Raw genomic sequence first — 18,121 nt, forward strand, 5'->3', positions numbered from 1 at the left:
ATGAATTCCCGAAATATCTGGTCATGCAATCTGGTACACGGATACAAGGAGTAATATCACACAACTCCTATACTAACCCGTCACCTGTATCACATCCATCAACACACAACCAGAATCTTGGACCTTCATCTACAACAGACCCTCGTGATCACAACGATACAAAGTATGGCAGTACTCCCTAACAATCAGCACCGGTACTGGGACATCGGGGTTATCTCGCCACTACTAGTATTGAAGCAATTACGAACATCCTTCGTTCTGAGATACTAAGAAACCTGAATGATAACGATGTGCTCAAGAATCCCCTGGATCTCAACTCCCCTAAAACTCAAAGCAGATAGGAGGCACCAAGACAGAACTCCGTCACATCGGCATCATATAGATTCCAAAAATATCCGCGTGATCCTTAAAAAATTTGAGTGAGAAGAGGAATAGATTAAATTATTACGTCAAGATTCCTCACCAGAGCATAGAAGAGGAGAAAAAGAATCCTACTCTCCGATATATAACTAGACTCAAAGCAGTTTTTTCACTAGACTCGACTCGGCCAAGTTTGATCAATCAAGGGGGCTCCTAGGTCGGTACTACTCTGATACCAACTTGTCACGCCCAAGATGCGACCCTATCCTCAATTTGGCACGAAAGCCTCGTCAGGGATAGAAGCGCATCTCGTCGTGTCGCAAGAATGGATATCGTTCAAAGTACATGTACTGAAAAGAAGAGATATATAAACAGAGTTGGCTTACACTCACCACAAGCTACATCAGAGTCACAGCAGTACATTACATAAACATCTTGAAGAAGAGTAGGCTCCGACTACGAATGAAAGCAAACGAGAAAATGAAACGACGTCCATCCTTGCTATCCCAGGCTGCCGGACTGAACCCATCCTAGATCGATGAAGAAGAAGAAGAAGAAGCAACTCCAAATGAACAATCAACGCGCTCGCATCAAGTAACCTTTACCTGTACCTACAACTGGTGTTGTAGTAATCTATGAGCCACAGGGTACTCAGCAATCTCATTTCCAAAGGTATCAAGACTAGCAAAGCTTAATGGGTAAGGCATGGTTAAGTGGTGAGGTTGCAGGAGCGGCTAAGCATATATTTAGTGGCTAAACTTACGAGTACAAGAAATAAGAGGGGGAAGAATCTACGCATAATGGATGTGACTACTGATGATCAAATGAATGATCCTGAACACCTACCTACGTCAGACATAACCCCACCGTGTCCTCGATCGGAGAAGGAACTCACGGAAGACATAGTCACGATTACGCACACAGTTGGCAAGTTTTAATTAAGTTAACTTCAAGTTATCTAGAACCAGTGTTAGACAAAGCTTCCACGTTGCCACATAATCGCGGGCACGACTTTCCGAAAACATTTAACCTTGCAGGGGTGCTCCAACTTGTCCATCACAAATTACCACAAGCCGCATAGAAATCCTCAATCACGAAGCTCGCGATCTCGTCGGATTCCCTAGTGGAAAACCTCAACTCTGAGATTACCCAAAGCATCACCGGAATCCCGATCCACAAGATATCTCGTCAAAGGTAAAACTAATCCAGCAAGGCCACCCGGTGTGTCGACGAACCTGATAGGAGCCGCGTATCTTGTTCTCAGGACACACCGTCTATGCAAAGTGGACGGTAGCTGTTGGGGATATTATCTGTTAATAACCCGCCCTAGTTGGGCCGGGTCACCAAATCAGGCGATTCACGTTAGCGTGGTTTGGGCTTTGGCCTGGCCAGATCAAGGGCGTATGGCGGTTTATGATTTCCGGAAGGTCTCCAAGCTTTGAAGGATGACGACTTAGAGACCACGAGGGTCACGATTTGTAGGAAGGAAAGTATCCTTGTAAACCTTAAGGGTTCGACCTGTATATAAAGGCGAGTCCCAGGGAAGAAGATGAGAGGTTAGAAATCATCGAGTGCTAGGTTTGGCGAGTTACGCCCTCCTTGTAATCGAAACCACATGAATACAAACCAAAGCAGGACGTAGGCCTTTACCTCCTCAAGAGGGGCCGAACTTGGGTAAATCGCCGTGTCTCTCCCGCTTAACCCCTTTGAGTCGCCACCAAGGTGCGATGGCTCTAGTACTAAGTCCTTTCACGAGGACATCTGCCGTGACTAAACCACGACAGTTGGCGCCCACCGTGGGGCCTACGCACGGTGGAGTGGAGTTCTCAAAGGGAGCCCTACCAGGGTTTGGGAGTTACGCGACGGGGCTCATGACCCGGAGCCGCCGCCGGAAAACCTACATCGACAACCAGCGATGGGGGGCTGAGGCGGATTCAATTGAATCTGGTTACAGGGTCCCCTTCGGCAAGATCAACATCTTCATCGGCATGATCGGATCATCCGTGCCTGAGCCGGACTTCTCCACCGACATCGTCGAGCCGGCCAGGTACGTCCGCCCAGTAATAACGCCAAATCTGACTCCCCCGGTCTTTGTGGGGTTCACGCAGGGATCGGAGGAGCCAGAGCGCTCGGCGACTCAGGAAACTACACTGGTCAACTCTGATGACGAATCATCCATGCGCGATTCAGATTCAATCCGGTCTCTACATGAGGATTGTCTTGGGGGCCTGTCGCTGGCCATGGACCCCGAAGTCCTCGACCGAACCCGCCGCCAGATCGCCATTAACATGGCGGGGGCGACTCAACCCACACAAAACCCCACCGGAGGCGATGGAGCTGGCGAGACGTCTAGAAGCCCGGCCGCAGTCCTGGTGGATTTAGCGGCGGAGATCACAAGGCTGATGGCGACTCCCCTCAAACCAGAAAACTAGGAGGAGATAAACACGGAGCTGGCGAAACTCAGAGAGGCAGTGGCAAAGGCTCATCGGGCTGCCGAGGTGGAGTCCGCCAGGATCGAGACTCGGCAAGCTCAAATTGCGGCCGAAAGGATGCACTTAAACACTGACAACTGGCGGCTCGAAAGACACCAGCGCGCATCTGACGCTGTCCATCAACGGAGACACCAGGGTCGCCTGCCCCATGATCTCAACCCAACCCGCCTGTTCGACACTCCACGAACCCCTGGGGCGGGAGCCGCCCCGGGGGGAGGACCGGGTCGCATGCCTAACCCGCCGGTTAAGCCGGCTGAGGATTGCATTCCCCGATTCCGGACGCCTCAAGGCCACTTTTCCAACCCGGTGGACAACGTCCTTGCCGCAACTCGCCATCTGGAATCTCTTCCGATTCACGGCAACACTCCTGCCTTGATAGAAGCAAGGAACGCCATCGAGATGTTGAAGACGGCGGTGGTTCAAAACCCCAGTTCTCACACAGCCTCGAGAGGCTGCATTCCACTCCCCAGGCAAGTTACACCAGGAGTCGGCCAGAGGACCAGCCCCCCGTAAACAGCGGGCCGCGACCCGTCCCACAGGACAACCCGCCTGATCAGAACCTGCCGGGCCAGGATCTCCCGAACACCCAAGTCGCCCCGAGCCCCCTCGTCGGGGGCGGTGGGCGAGTGGGGGTGCCATGCTTGGCCCCCGCCCTTCGTAACGGAAGGATGCCCAAAGATTTTAAGGGACCAAGAAAGGTGCCTAATTACACCCCGGCCCTTGAGCCGACATCGTGGGTCGAGAGTTATGAAATCGCCATGGACATGCTCGACGTAAACAAGGCGGTTTGCGCCAGATACTTCACGATGATGCTCGAGGGGTCAACACGTACTTGGTTGAAAAACTTACCTCCCATCTCCATCCAGACCTGGGCCGAGCTAAAAGAGCGTTTCATCAAAAACTTCCAAGGAACTTACAAACGTCCGATGACGATCGTCGATCTACAGCACTGTGTTCAGCGCCCTGATGAGTCGGCTCACCATTGGTCACGGCGGGTTGCGGAAATTATCCATTCGTCAGATGGTATTACGGCGGCTCAGGCTGTGCTGATCCTCGAGCAGAATTTCCATTACGAACCCTTGGTGTAAAAATTGGGGCGACTCAACCGAAAGATCCAAGACATGGGAGAGTTGATGGACACCCTCACTAGGTACGCTGAGGCAGATGACACCAAAGATCCTGGTGAGGACGGTAAGGCTAATTCGCCCAAGAAGGGCGAGTCATCCAAAAACCATACCCGGTTCCAGGGACGTAACCGCCACAATCAAGGGGCCAATGGCAAGCGAAGACCGCAAGAGGGGCCCTCGGACATAGTCGCCAATACCAACGCCAACAATGGCAACCAACGCCAGAAGAAAAACAGGGGGTTTAGCGGGAAGAGACCGCGTAACTATGAAGAGCTACTCAAAGGCCCTTGCCCGCACCATGCCACGGCAGATGGTCCGGCGATTCACTCCTGGGAGAACTGCTTCGTAATGCGGGAGTTTCGGGCGGAGGCAATCAAGAAAAGTCAAAACGATGACCCGGACCAGCGCCAGGAGCAGTTTGCCGCACCCAACCAACGACAGAACCCCTTCGGCGGCTTTCCTGAATAGGGGGCTCGGGGAGGCCCACAGCCAAGCGGCGGCCAGTACCCGGTGCACCACCAGCGGCGGTATAACCCGCCAGGAGCCTTTCAGCAGCCACCCCCACAGGGGCTCCGCAGGGTCAGGATGATAACGGGGGTTTCCGTAGCAAGCCCAAACAGTTAAGTAATGGGCAGTATCATGTTTTCGCCACCAATGCTTGCAGGCGCGATAAGAAGGTGAGTCACCGGGCATACAGTGTATCTGAACCGACGCTTCCCAGATACCTCCATTGGTCTAAGCAAACCATATCATGGAGTAGGGAGGATCACCCGCCAAGAGTTGACAACCCTGGCGATTCAGCGTTGGTCGTGGCTCCCCAAGTTGGGGGTTACACCCTGTCCAAAGTGCTAATGGATGGTGGCAGCAGCATTAATATCTTATATTTTGACACTTTCCAAAGGATGAACCTATTGGAAAAGGACCTGATGCCTTCAACCACAGTTTTCCATGGAATCATCCCAGGCAAGTCGGCCTACCCCATAGGCCGAGTCAGGCTCATAGTGGCGTTTGGAACAGCGTAGAATTACAGGTCAGAGTCACTGATTTTCGAGGTGGTCAAATTGAAAAGCCCCTACCATGCGTTATTTGGGTGGCCGGCTTACGCCCGTTTCATGGCTCGCCCGTGCTATGTTTACCTCAAGATCAAGATGCCTGGTCCCAAAGGACCTATCACAGTTGATGGAGATAGAAGGATTGCAACGGAATGTGAAGAAGGGGACGCGGCTTATGCGGAAGTCGCCTACGCTGCAGAGGAGCTCAAACACCATCGGGCCAATGTTGACCCGGCGGACATGTCACCCCTAAAGAAGCCAACGACAGATGCTGAGTCGCCCCTCAAGTTCAAGCCAACGGATGACACTAAGACAATCGATTTCTTTCCTGGCGATTCATCCAAGCAGTTCACCATTGGGATGGGTCTGGACCCCAAATAGGAAAGCGCGCTCATCGAATTCATCCGTGAGAATCGGGACATCTTCGCATGGAAACCTTCTGACATGCCTGGTGTGCCGAGAGAATTCGTTGAGCACCATCTTAATGTTGACCCAAAGGAAAAACCCATCCAGCAGTACCTTCGCAGATTTAACAAGGAGCGACGCAGGGCGATTGGGGAAGAGGTCGCCCGTCTCTTAGCCGCCGGATTCATGGCGGAAGTTTTCCACCCCAAATGGCTCGCTAACCCGGTTTTTGTACTAAAGAAGAACGGTACCTTTCGTATGTGCATTGACTACACGGACCTCAACAGAGCTTGTCCAAAAGATCCCTTCGCTCTTCCCCGCATCGACCAGATCATTGACTCGGTGGCGGGATGCAAACGATTGTGCTTTTTGGACGCCTACTCAGGATATCACCAAATCAAGATGGCCGTGGAGGATCAAGAGAAAACAGCCTTTATAACCCCCTTCGGGGCTTTTTGTTATGTGTCCATGCCTTTTGGACTCAAGAGTGCGGGGGCAAATTATCAGCACTGCATCCAGAATTGCCTTCGCAACCAAATCGGTCGCAACGTCCACGCCTATGTCGACGATATTGTGATCAAAACCCGCCAGGGGGAGACACTACTGGAGGATCTCAAGGAAACATTCGATAATCTACGGGTATATCAGATGAAGCTGAATCCCACCAAATGTGTTTGTTGGGCTTCGTGGTATCGGAGCGCGGCATTGAAGCTAACCCGGACAAGATCGAAGCAGTTACATCCCTTGGAAAGCCGGCGAACGTTAATAAAGTTCAACGACTGGCGGGTCGCATTGCGGCCCTAAGTCATTTCGTAAGTCGCCTGGGTGAAAAGGCGATTCCTCTTTATCAGTTACTAAGGAAATCTAATCGGTTTGTTTGGACGAATGAGGCAGACGAGGCGCTCGAAGCCTTGAAACGCCAATTGGTTAACCCGCCGGTCCTGGCCGCCCCGACTGAAAAAGATCCCATGCTTCTGTATATCACGGCAAATTCCAAAGCAGTAAGTGTGGCAGTGGTCGTTGAAAGAAAGGAGGAAGGGAAGGAGTACCCAGTGCAACGCCCGGTGTATTTTATCAGCGAGGTGCTAACCCTTTCCAAGCAGCGGTACCCACACTGGCAGAAGTTGGTATATGGGGTGTTTATGGCGATCGGAAACTCAAGTATTACTTCCAAGAACACCCTATCAGAGTGGTTAGCTCTGTCCCCCTTGGGGACATCATCCAGAATCGGGAGGCAACAGGGCGGATTGCCAAGTGGGCAATTGAACTTGGGCCGCATCACGTGCAGTACACCCCCCGCACAGCCATCAAGTCTCATGCCTTAGTTGATTTCGTCAATGACTGGACGGAGTTGCAGGCTCCGGAAGACAGGCCTGATCTCACTTACTGGACTATTTATTTTGATGGATCTAGGAAGTTGGAAGGCTCGGGGGCTAGTGTGGTATTGGTATCCCCTCAAGGAGATAAATTCTGTTATGTTCTCCGACTCATGTTTCCATGCACTAACAATGCTGTGGAATACGAAGCTTTGCTTCTCGGCTTGCGACTCGCCAAGGAGATGAATCTAACGCGAGTCAGGTGTTTTGGCGACTCTGATTTGGTGGCGCAGCAAGTTTCGGGTACCTGGGATTCTCGGGACCCCATGATGGCGGCTTACCAAAGATCTGTGTCTGATGTGGCGGGTCATTTTCATGGTTATCAGGTGGACCACATTGATCGGCGCCTCAACGAGGCAGCTGACGCCCTCTCACGACTTGGTTCCCAGCGAAAGCCAGTTCGTCCCTATGTTTTTCTGGATATTTTGCATAAACCATCCGTGATTCTACCATCGGAGGAGGAGTTGGCAATACCAGACCCTGAGTCTCAGCTCGTGGCGGCTCTCCATGTCACGCCGGATTGGGTTCTTCCTTATCTGGCTTATCTCCACCGGGGCGAGTTACCAACAAACGAAGTTTCGGCTCGTCAAATCATTCGGCGTAGCAAATCCATGGTCATCATCAATGGCGAGTTATATAAGCAGAGCGCCTCTGGAGTTTTTCAGCGATGCGTTTCCTTCGAAGAAGGATGCATAATCTTAAATGACATTCATTCCGGAGATTGTGGGCATCATGCCGGGTCACGCTCTTTGGTGTCAAAGGCTTTTCGTCATGTTTTGTTTTGGCTGACGGCTCATGCAGATGCAGAAGATATAGTTCGTTGGTGCCAAGGATGCCAGCATTATGGGCGACAGGCTCATGTGCCGGCTCAAGAATTAAGAATGATCCCCATCACTTGGCCTTTTGCGGTCTGGGGGCTAGACATGGTCGGCCCCTTTAAAATGTCCTCCAACAAGAAGACCCATCTGCTGGTGGCGATTGATAAGTTCACCAAGTGGGTTGAGGCGGAACCTATTGGAGCTTGCGATGCGGGGACAACGGTTAAATTCTTGAAAAAGCTGATTTTCCGGTTTGGATATCCGCACAGTATCATTACTGATAATGGTATTAACTTGTCCCAAGGGGCGATGCAGGACTTTTGCCGTCGAGAACATATCCGGCTTGATGTTTCTGAAGTCACTCACCCACAATCTAATGGGCAGGCGGAGCGGGCGAATCAGGAGGTTTTGCGAGGAATTAAGCCCCGACTCATGGTTCCCCTGGAGAAAACCCCACGGTGTTGCGTTGAAGAATTACCTTCAGTACTATGGAGTATCTGGACCACCCCGAACCGGTCCACAGGTTTCACCCCTTTCTTTCTGGTCTACGGAGCAGAAGCCGTTCTTCCTACTGATATAAGGCATGACTCACCTAGAGTCGCCGCATATGTGGAACAAGACAATGAGCTGGCGCGTCAAGACTCCTTGGACGCCTTAGAAGAGGCACTTGACCTGGCTGCGGCCCGTTCAGCTATATATCAGCAGGATCTACGGCGTTATCACAACCGCCGAGTTAAGAGCCGGACCTTTCAGGAAGGCGACTTGGTTCTTCGGTTGATACAAGATCGGGCTGGTATGCATAAGTTGTCACCACCTTGGGAAGGACCGTTCGTCGTCAGCAAGAATCTCCGCAATGGCTCTTATTATCTGGTGGATCTTCGGCCTAACCGGCCAACCACGGAGGCTGAGTCAACTCGCCCCTGGAATATTGCCCACTTGCGGCCTTATTACACTTGAGCTCTTAAGCTCTGCATTTTTGTAAGTTTTTCAGTTTCATTATGAAGTAATAAAATTAAAAAATGCTCCCCGACTTGGGGGCTTCTTCATTAAAAATCAATTTTGTCATCCTGTTGCGACCTTATAAGCCGACAGAATCATCATCTTAGGGTGGCGCTTGAGCTTTCTGACTCGCCCCATTCTGTCGCGACCTTATGAGCCGACAAAACCATCATTTTAGGGTGTGTGCTTGAGCTTTCTGACTCGCCCCATCCTGTCGCGACCTTATGGGCCGACGAAACCATCATTTAGGGTGTGTGCTCGAGCTTTCTGACTCACCCCATCCTGTCGCGACCTTATGAGCCGACGAAACCATCATCTTAGGGTGTGTGCTCGAGCTTTCTGACTCGCCCCATCCTGTCGTGACCTTATGAGCCGACGAAACCATCATCTTAGGGTGTGTGCTCGAGCTTTCTGACTCGCCCCATCCTGTCGCGACCTTATGAGCCGACGAAACCATCATCTTAGGGTGTGTGCTTGAGCTTTCTCACTCGCCCCATCCTGTCGTGACCTTATGAGCCGACGAAACCATCATCTTAGGGTGTGTGCTCGAGCTTTCTGACTCGCCCCATCCTATCGCGACCTTATGAGCCGACGAAACCATCATCTTAGGGTGTGTGCTCGAGCTTTTTGACTCGCCCCATCCTGTCGCGACCTTATGAGCCGACGAAACCATCATTTAGGGTGTGTGCTCGAGCTTTCTGACTCGCCCCATCCTGTCGCGACCTTATGAGCCGACGAAATAGCTGTTTTTATTTTCCTTCATGACATGGCCACGAGGGTTTCAAAACCTTTTTCCTGATTCATCTTGAAAATATTTGTTATCATTTATTTGGTTTCACATATGTTGTTTTCAAAGCCTAAATCATGTTGATGATCAAAGTCACTTCATCCATGGCGGATTAAGCATTATAAAGGATTCTCAAATGGCGGATCAAATATTTCAAATCGCCTTAAGGGTGATACAAAGATTCTTTCGAGAGTATTACAAAAGCAGTACCGACTTATGAAAAAGACCTATTGCATGGCTCTCAGGCCAAATCTATGAAGTTTATTCTGTTGCTGCGAACTTTGGCCGACCTCAATTTGCAAGTCGCCCAGTACCCACTTACACTTGGCCAGAGCCGCGAAGTCATCTTCATCGGTCAGGATTGATGCCAGATCTGCTTCCAAGTCAAAAGGGTTCTTGGGTCGCCGAGGAGTTAAACTGGTCGTCACAAAGGTTGGCGGGTTGACCTTCTTGTTCTTGCTGTCATAAGCAGCCTGATACTTTGATAAATCCAGACTTGCAGCGAGTTGGGTTGCCGCCAGCCGGGAGTCCTTGACAACACGTTGATAGTCCTCTTCAACGAATTCTGACCCATCATCTTTGAGTTTAGGAAAGCATGCCGCTACCTCTTCTGGGTTGATCTCTGGAGCATACGCCAAGCAGCGACTTAAGGTAGTCAGTACCCCCTTCCGGGCGGCTGACCGAGTCAACTCGCCAATCTGAGGGGGAAGCGTAGATAGGCAGCCAAGTATCTTCTTTATGGAAGTTATAGGCTCTTTGGCACCCATCACAACTTTAACAGTTATAACACTGCCGGTGTACAGCTGCTCTGTCAGCGTGTAAATCGCCTTCAGCATCAGCACGCAATCATCCTGAAGGTTGGCGGCTCTCGGACCTGTGTAAGGGGTCATGATAATCAGCGACTTACAATAAAAGTTATTGATAAAAAAAGAGAAAAGATCAAAAGTTTGAGTAAATTTACCAAAGACGGCTTGCGTCATGTTTGAGATATGACGCTTCAAGCCGGACAATTCTTGTTGCACAGTAGTCAGCCTAGCTTCAGCCTTCTCTGCTCTTTTTGTTGCAGCATCTTGGTCGGCTTGAGCTCTTTTCAAATCAGCTTTGAGTTTTTCCAACTCAGCCAGGACCAATTGATACTTCTCCTCCGACTTAGCTCGAGCATCCTGCTGACCAGATAAGTTTTTCTTTAAATCGCCAAGCGCCGCTTCAGTCTGAGCAAGAGTTTCCTGTTGAAAGTACATAATAAGGGGCAAGTCTCATAACTATTGCAAGCAATATCCCTGACACTTGGGGGCTAATGTATATTTTTTTCTTTTCAGATGAAATTATACAATATGAAGACCCGACTCATCTTTTTCTTGATGACCCGGCCCTTGGGGGTTACTGGTCGAAAGTTTTTTAAATTTATCAAGACCCGGCTCATCATTTTACTGATGACCCGGCCCTTGGGGGTTACTTGTCGAAAGTTTTTTTCAATTTATCAAGACCCGACTCATCTTTTTACTGATGACCCTGCCCTTGGGGGTTACTGGTCGAAAGTTTTTCTAAATTTATCAAGACCCGACTCATCTTTTTACTGATGACCCGGCCCTTGGGGGTTAATGGGAGTAATACAATATAACAAAGCTTACCTCATGTTTGTTTTTTAGCATCCGGAGCAGGCTTTTCTCCATCTCATAACTTGCCTCCAGGCGACTTGCAAAACCAGAGCAGAGTTCTTTGAACTCCAGATTTTCATATTCAGAAAGCTTAGCCTTGGAGAGTCCTGACTTAGGAATGGTTTGAGAGGAGGATGTCACATGCTTTGACAAAACCGTTGTCGCTGGTTTGGAGAAGCTGGTACCAGTAATAACTACAGCATCCGGGTCTTCTGCTGTCATCAATGGATTTGGCGGCTTAGGGGCATTCATTGTTTCCTTGGGCAAGTTTGGAAGATCCATTTGATTTTCGGGCTCGCCTTGATCCGGGTTATCTTGGATCGGCACTGACTCTTTGATGGGCTCTGAAATTATGACAAGAGTTGACCCGCCAGTTTTCCTTTTCTTGGCCTGTGCCCTAAAAGAGGGGAGAAGCGCATTAAAGAACTGAAAATCTATCACCTTCAGATTCAAAGTAAGATTATCAAAAGACTTACCCAGGGACTCGAATCATTGGCGGAAGTGTCGACATTACTGAATCGCCAGATGTAGGACGAGAGTTCTGCAAGAATTATACGTCAAAGATATAGGCGGGTTACAGATGTGATCCAAAGAAACATGAAGAATTGTTATTCATGGGTACTTCATTTGGTTTCCTCTTGTTCGTTGCTGGTAAGCCGGACACTAGATCACCGGAATGACTTCGGGTCTTCCGATTTGAAGTATGTTGTGCTTTCTTCAGTAGGAAATTTGGGTCCAAACTAGCATTTGGATGTGAGAAGGGAACTTTCCCACAAATTCGCCTAGCCGGCTTAGGTGGAGAAGGAGATGAATTGGAGGAAACAGAAATTACCTCTACAGAATCCTCCTGGCTTTCGTTTTCTTCATTCTATTCAAGAGAGGCAGAGATATAAATACAAAGTTAACAATAGTGGATGGCGAGTGAAAAGAGGATAGGTTTTTACCTCCGAAGGTGCATCGCTGACTTGAGACTCATCGGCTTCGGATGGCTCGGGCGCAGCAGCTTTGCCCTTGCCCTTGGTTTTCTTTGGGGGCTTCTTAGCGTGCTTCATGGCTGGCCTTTTGGGTTTCTTGGACCAAAATTTATCACCTTTCTGAAATAGCATATGTTACAAAAAGCCACAATACAAGTGAAAGCTAAGAAGTAAAGACAAAAGTCGGGTTAGATTTGCTTACCTTGGGCGCCGGATTAATTTTGCAGAAAGGCTTGAGGCCGATTTGGCCGCATTTTCCCGCAGGCTCGCCAGTCAGCTTCTTGATAATGGTGACAATATCCTTTTCTGTTAAAGCCGTATTGAAATAACATTGAGGATGATCTAAGGTTCCATCAAATTCGCACATTAACCCGTCCCGGCGACTCAGAGGGAGGATGCGCCATTCGACCCAGCAGCGGATGAAGTCAACCCCAGTAAGGCCGTTGTTTGTCAAAGATCTTAACTCGGACAATACTGGGATGAAGTCTGATTCCTCCTCCTCGGTGAGCTTGTCTGGAAGCTTGAAGTTCGTTGGAAGGCGTTCTTTCCTATAGCCCATAAGCTTGTTTTCGCCTGCAGGTGAGGTCTCTTGACAATAGAACCAAGACTCGCCCCAACCTTTCGGATGGCTTGGCATGGCGAGTGAGGGAAACGGGCTATCCCTGCGGCGCTGAACATTGACACCGCCGAGTTCCAGGCTGGGGCCGCTGTGAAATTCCGTTTGGCGATTTAGGTGGGAAAAGTGCCAGAATAAGGGAACTGAGGGTTCAATCCCGAGATAAGGCTCACGGAACACTTGGAATTGGCATAGGTTACTTATCGAGTTGGGTCCTAGATCCTGGAGGCGGACGTTCATGAAAGCCATGGCATCTCTAAGAAACTTCGATCCGGGCGGCTTAAAACCTCGCTCAAGGTGTTCAACGAAAACGACTATCTCCCCTTCTTTGGGGTTGGGGAGATCCTCTCCGAACCCGGTACGCCAGCCGATAACATTCTGAGGGTCCAAGTTGCCCGTTTTCACATAGTCTGCTAGTATGGTGTCGTTGACTTTGGTAGGGAGCCAGTCACTTTTGAAGACGATGCCCATGCTACAAAGAAGTAAAGTACAGATGAATTTACACGCCTCGAACATCTACTGTAAGGGGTGAAATAAGTTCATTTGACTCGCCAAGTAATTTGTTCACGGACTGAGGGAAAAAACTTGACCCGCCATATTAAGAGCCGAGTTGGGTTGCTATGGCGACTTACGAAGTTTGGTTATTCACCAGAGCTATGTTCTAAAGGTGTCGGAGACGTTCGCTCAAAACAGTGAAGTGTGAAGACTACAAACAGCTTTATGCAATCAGTGGGTAAATTATGGATCTACTGGACAGATGAAAAAACATGAGAAAAATGGCTGGATGCAACAATTTATTACCAGGATAAGGTGATGTCGTTCACTTGACGAGACATTATTCTAGACTCGCAAGTTAAGAGCGGATAAGTGAAGGTATTCAAAACATTGGCTATCTCGTCGACATTTGCGTTAATCAGTCGAGGACAGGTAACAGATACTCACGAAGAACATCAAGAACATGGCGATGTTGGAATTTCGAACAAAGATTGGATCTGCTCTTAAATGGGCGGTGGCCTAACCTGATGCTTTCGGTCAGAAGCGGTCGACGGCGACGGAGGCTGTTGGAGAAGCACGAAAGTCCTGTCGGGCGAACAAATCTTCGGCGGCGACGGAGTGTTCGGCAAACGGCGAGGTGGTCGACGGCGACGCGTTGGTCTATGGCGGCGAGCGGATCGGCCGCGGTACGGAGCTTGACGACGGCGAAGATCTATGGGCAGCGCCGAAGCTTTCGAGCGTAGACAGGAAGTGCGGTCAGCGGCGGAGCCCTCGGGAGACGGTGAGGTTTCCTCGCTGTGATAATGGGGAGGAGATTGATGAGCCTGGTAGGTGGGAAGCGCCAGTCCTGTCCCCCCCATCTATTTAACAGCACGGGCGCTGGAATCGAGGCACCGTGAGCGGGAACCGCCGGGGAATAAAAAGATTCGCTATAATGGCGTTCCGAAAATTTTGGGATAACGATGCACCAGGATCCGTTGGGATTATGTCAGTCTTCCCGGAATTCAAGGGATAAGAAGATGCCGACGAGAAATGGTTTGGCGACTTAAAGATTTTCAGCACCAGATGGCGGGTTACAATTTCTGATGAATGGAGAAAAATGAAAAATGAATCGCCTTTAACTGAGCAGAAATATTGGCGTGACAAGAGTTCAAGTCAATCTGGGGCCTAATGTTGGGGATATTATCTGTTAATAACCCGCCCTAGTTGGGCCGGGTCACCAAATCAGGCGATTCACCTGAGCGTGGTTTGGGCTTTGCCGTGGCCAGATCAAGGGCGTATGGCGGTTTATGATTTCCGGAAGGTCTCCAAGCTTTGAAGGATGGCGACTTAGAGACCACGGGGGTCACGATTTGTAGGAAGGAAAGTATCCTTGTAAACCCTAAGGGTTCGACCTGTATATAAAGGCGAGTCCCAGGGAAGAAGAGGAGAGGTTAGAAATCATCGAGTGCTAGGTTTGGCGAGTTACGCCCTCCTTGTAATCGAAACCACATCAATACAAACCAAAGCAGGACGTAGGCCTTTACCTCCTCACGAGGGGCCGAACCTAGGTAAATCGCCGTGTCTCTCCCGCTTAACCCCTTTGAGTCGCCACCAAGGTGCGATGGCTCCAGTACTAAGTCCTTTCACGAGGACATCTGCCGTGACAAAACCACGACAGTAGCCAAACCTCGAGTAGCCCCGAGGTGGCACCACTGACTGCTAGGTGGGTGGACCAACACTCATGCGGAGCACTGGCCCGGAGGGTTGATTAAATTATCCTCGGGGTCTGGAAAGTCCCTATGCAATTTTATTAGGTGATTAGGCAAATGTAGTACCAATGTTGGACCTTGCCATACCAGCTTTAATCTAAAACGAATTATCAAGGGGGTCCCCATAACAACCCCGACCGTGTTAGGAGCGCTCATTTATGGAACATAACACCGGTAGCCGGAAACTAAGGGGGCAAAGTTGGAACAAAACACCAGGCTAGAAAGGCCGAGACTTCCACCTTTTACCAAGTATATAGGTGCATTAAATTAAATAGCATTTAATAGGGAGATATAACAAGGAACCCATGTTTTCACATGGAAGCAACTACACCTGCAACTAGCAACGCTAACAACATGGTTAAGCAAGCAATAACATAGCCAATCAGTGGTTTGCTAGGTTGAACAGGTTGAAGGTTATCATGGCATTGTAGAGAGGCTGATATTTAACGTGTGGTAGGCAACGACACATAAACGGTAGCAACGGTAAAACTAGCATGACAATGATAGTAATGGTATCTGGGAAATGGTCATCTTGCCTGAGATCCCGCTTGGAAGAAGAATGACTCCGTGAAGCAGACAAACCGACGTAGTCGAACGGGTCCTCACAATCCGGCACACTACGGAACTCTATCGAGACAGGGAAAACCGGAAACACAAATCAACACACGGAATTCACCACACGATGCACAACACATATGATGCATCAGCAGCTGAATACATGCAAGTCACGACATGGAAAATCACACAAACAAACACTACACATTAAGTGAAGTTCAATATGTAACGAGTTGCATATTGACGAAACTCCACGTTTATTTATTTAGTTCTATCCCGATTAGATACACGGCAATATTAAATGTGGTTAAACATGGCAAGAGGTGAAGCGTAATTAAACTACCTATCTAGACATTCTAAATGAGGTCGGAAATGATATATAGCATCTCCGAGACGACCTCACATGTTAATTTACAATTCTATCCAGATCTGAACTAACACATTTAATTGGTTGTTAAACAGAAAAACAAATAGGTTCACGTGATTCTACGCGTCATTTCAAGCAATCTACACATAAAGAACATCTCCAACGGAGCTACGGATTAAAAGATACAAGCACTGTAAGATATGATGGCATGAATGCAAAATGTGTGCAACGGTGGCTACGAGCACTTCAAACATACAACCAGCAAAAGAAAATGAAACTACACGAGATTCTAAGAAAGTTTCATGTAGGACACGATCAAATCGGAGCTATGGTTCAAAAACTACGAGCAAAACAAGAAATCTCTACAATCTGCCAAAATCAGCCACATAGCATTTTCTACGCCCCACAACTACAGACTATTCAACTCAAATATAATCAACCAAGGCATGACACGAAAGAGCGTGAGAATCACTACAACATACAACCAACAACAACTAGCATGGCAACAAGGAACACTAGGAAAAGAAGACACAACATGGCATCCCACACACTATTTCAGACTTAGTGAAAATTACACCTCACGAAAGTGCAGTTTTCGATCTGAAGCTATATTGACAGCAGAAAACCTATAGCTACAGGACTCCAAAAGTCATGAAAACTCACAGCATGCTAGAGAAACATAAGGGCTACAACTAACTCCATTGGACCAACCTCAAAAGAGCTACAGATCAAAAGATAGAAGCAAGCCAAGACAACAACAAAATATAACAGATTCCAAACTTAGAAATATTTCAGCTCCTCCAAATCAGCACTATTTCCAACAACTTAAGAGCAAGCAAACCAAACCTAAACATGCAATTCTATTGCAACCAAAAATACCAGGGGCTAGTCTAAACACCCAAGAACAACTCCATAGTTGACAACTTAATCAAACGGAGCACGGAATAAATCCTATGAAATAGACAAGAGGGCAATATAGCAAAATATCTCGCGAACTAACTTGCTCAAAAACTAAAACTAATTGCACAGAATTTCTACCCCGGAAACATATAAAATATGTGGGGTTGCACAACAATATAATGCCACACGAAAATGCGAGAAAAATAACCTATACACGGGAAAATAAACTACCGGCAAACCCTACACGCAAGAATACCAACGGCTACTCTAAAATACATGAATAAATGGTCCCCAAAACATGGGCATTTATACTACGGCATCCGAGCAACCCGGACTTGCGCGAAAATTAAATACCGGACATATCCTATTAAAACAACACGTTATTCTAGGCATCCGGCATGCCAAACAACGTCAAACAATTGTGCAAGTTGCAAATTCGTATTCTACGCGCAAAAATACATGATTTTCATATATTATATGTTGCGATCCGAAATACAGTTTAAAAGTTACGAATGTTTTAATATTTAGCTATTTTCTGGAATTAATTGTAATTCCGAAAATAAATCCTATAATGGCTACTGGGCCGAAACTGAGGCGTAAATAACTAAGAGGCGCCTATGCGTAATATAAAGGGGCTGGGGAATCTCACCTAGCGGGCCTTGGCCCAGGAGCGTAGAGGAGCAGGCCAAGGAAGACGGCTTGGGCTGGCGCTGGCGATGGCCTCAGGCTGGCGCATTGGCCTGGGGCTGCTGCAGCTGGTGGGCCGAGGAAGGGAGGCCGGCCCATGGGCAAGGCGGCCCACTCGAGCAGCGCGAGGCGCTGGCGCTCGTCGTTCTCCTCGCGGGCAGACGCCCAGGCGGCACATCAACAGGAACCGGCGGCGGTGCTCAGGGAGAAAGCCCCGCAGGGCAGGCCGGCGAGGCCCACGGCGGGACCAACGAGGGAGGTGTGGCCGGATCCATGCGACTGCTCGTCGGATCTGGCACGAGGCGGGGACAGATACAGAGAGGCGGGGCGGAGGATGTCGGGGTGGCAGGAGGCGGACTACTGGCCGGTGACGACGGCGAGGCAGAGGACGGCGCGACGAGGCCTCCGGCGAGGGGCGGTGACCTGGCGCGGGGAGAGCCGTGGGGAGGCGGATCTGGGTGGCGGGAGGTGGCCCGGTGACTGTGCTGCTCCGGCGAGGCAGCTCCATGAGGAGCTCGGCCATGGGAGAAAACGGGGGCGGCGCGCCGGATGGGCTCAGCCGGGCCCGATCTGGGCTCGGCGGGCCGCGGTGGCTGGGGGGAGGATGTGCTGCGGGGAGAGAGAGAGGGTGCGGGAGAGACTAGGGTTTGCACATTTTTCGAGGCAAAGGAGGGTGGTGTCTAAAATAATGACATGGGGGCC

Source organism: Hordeum vulgare, chromosome 7H (assembly GCF_904849725.1).
Source record: "Hordeum vulgare subsp. vulgare chromosome 7H, MorexV3_pseudomolecules_assembly, whole genome shotgun sequence".
NCBI lineage: Eukaryota > Viridiplantae > Streptophyta > Magnoliopsida > Poales > Poaceae > Hordeum > Hordeum vulgare.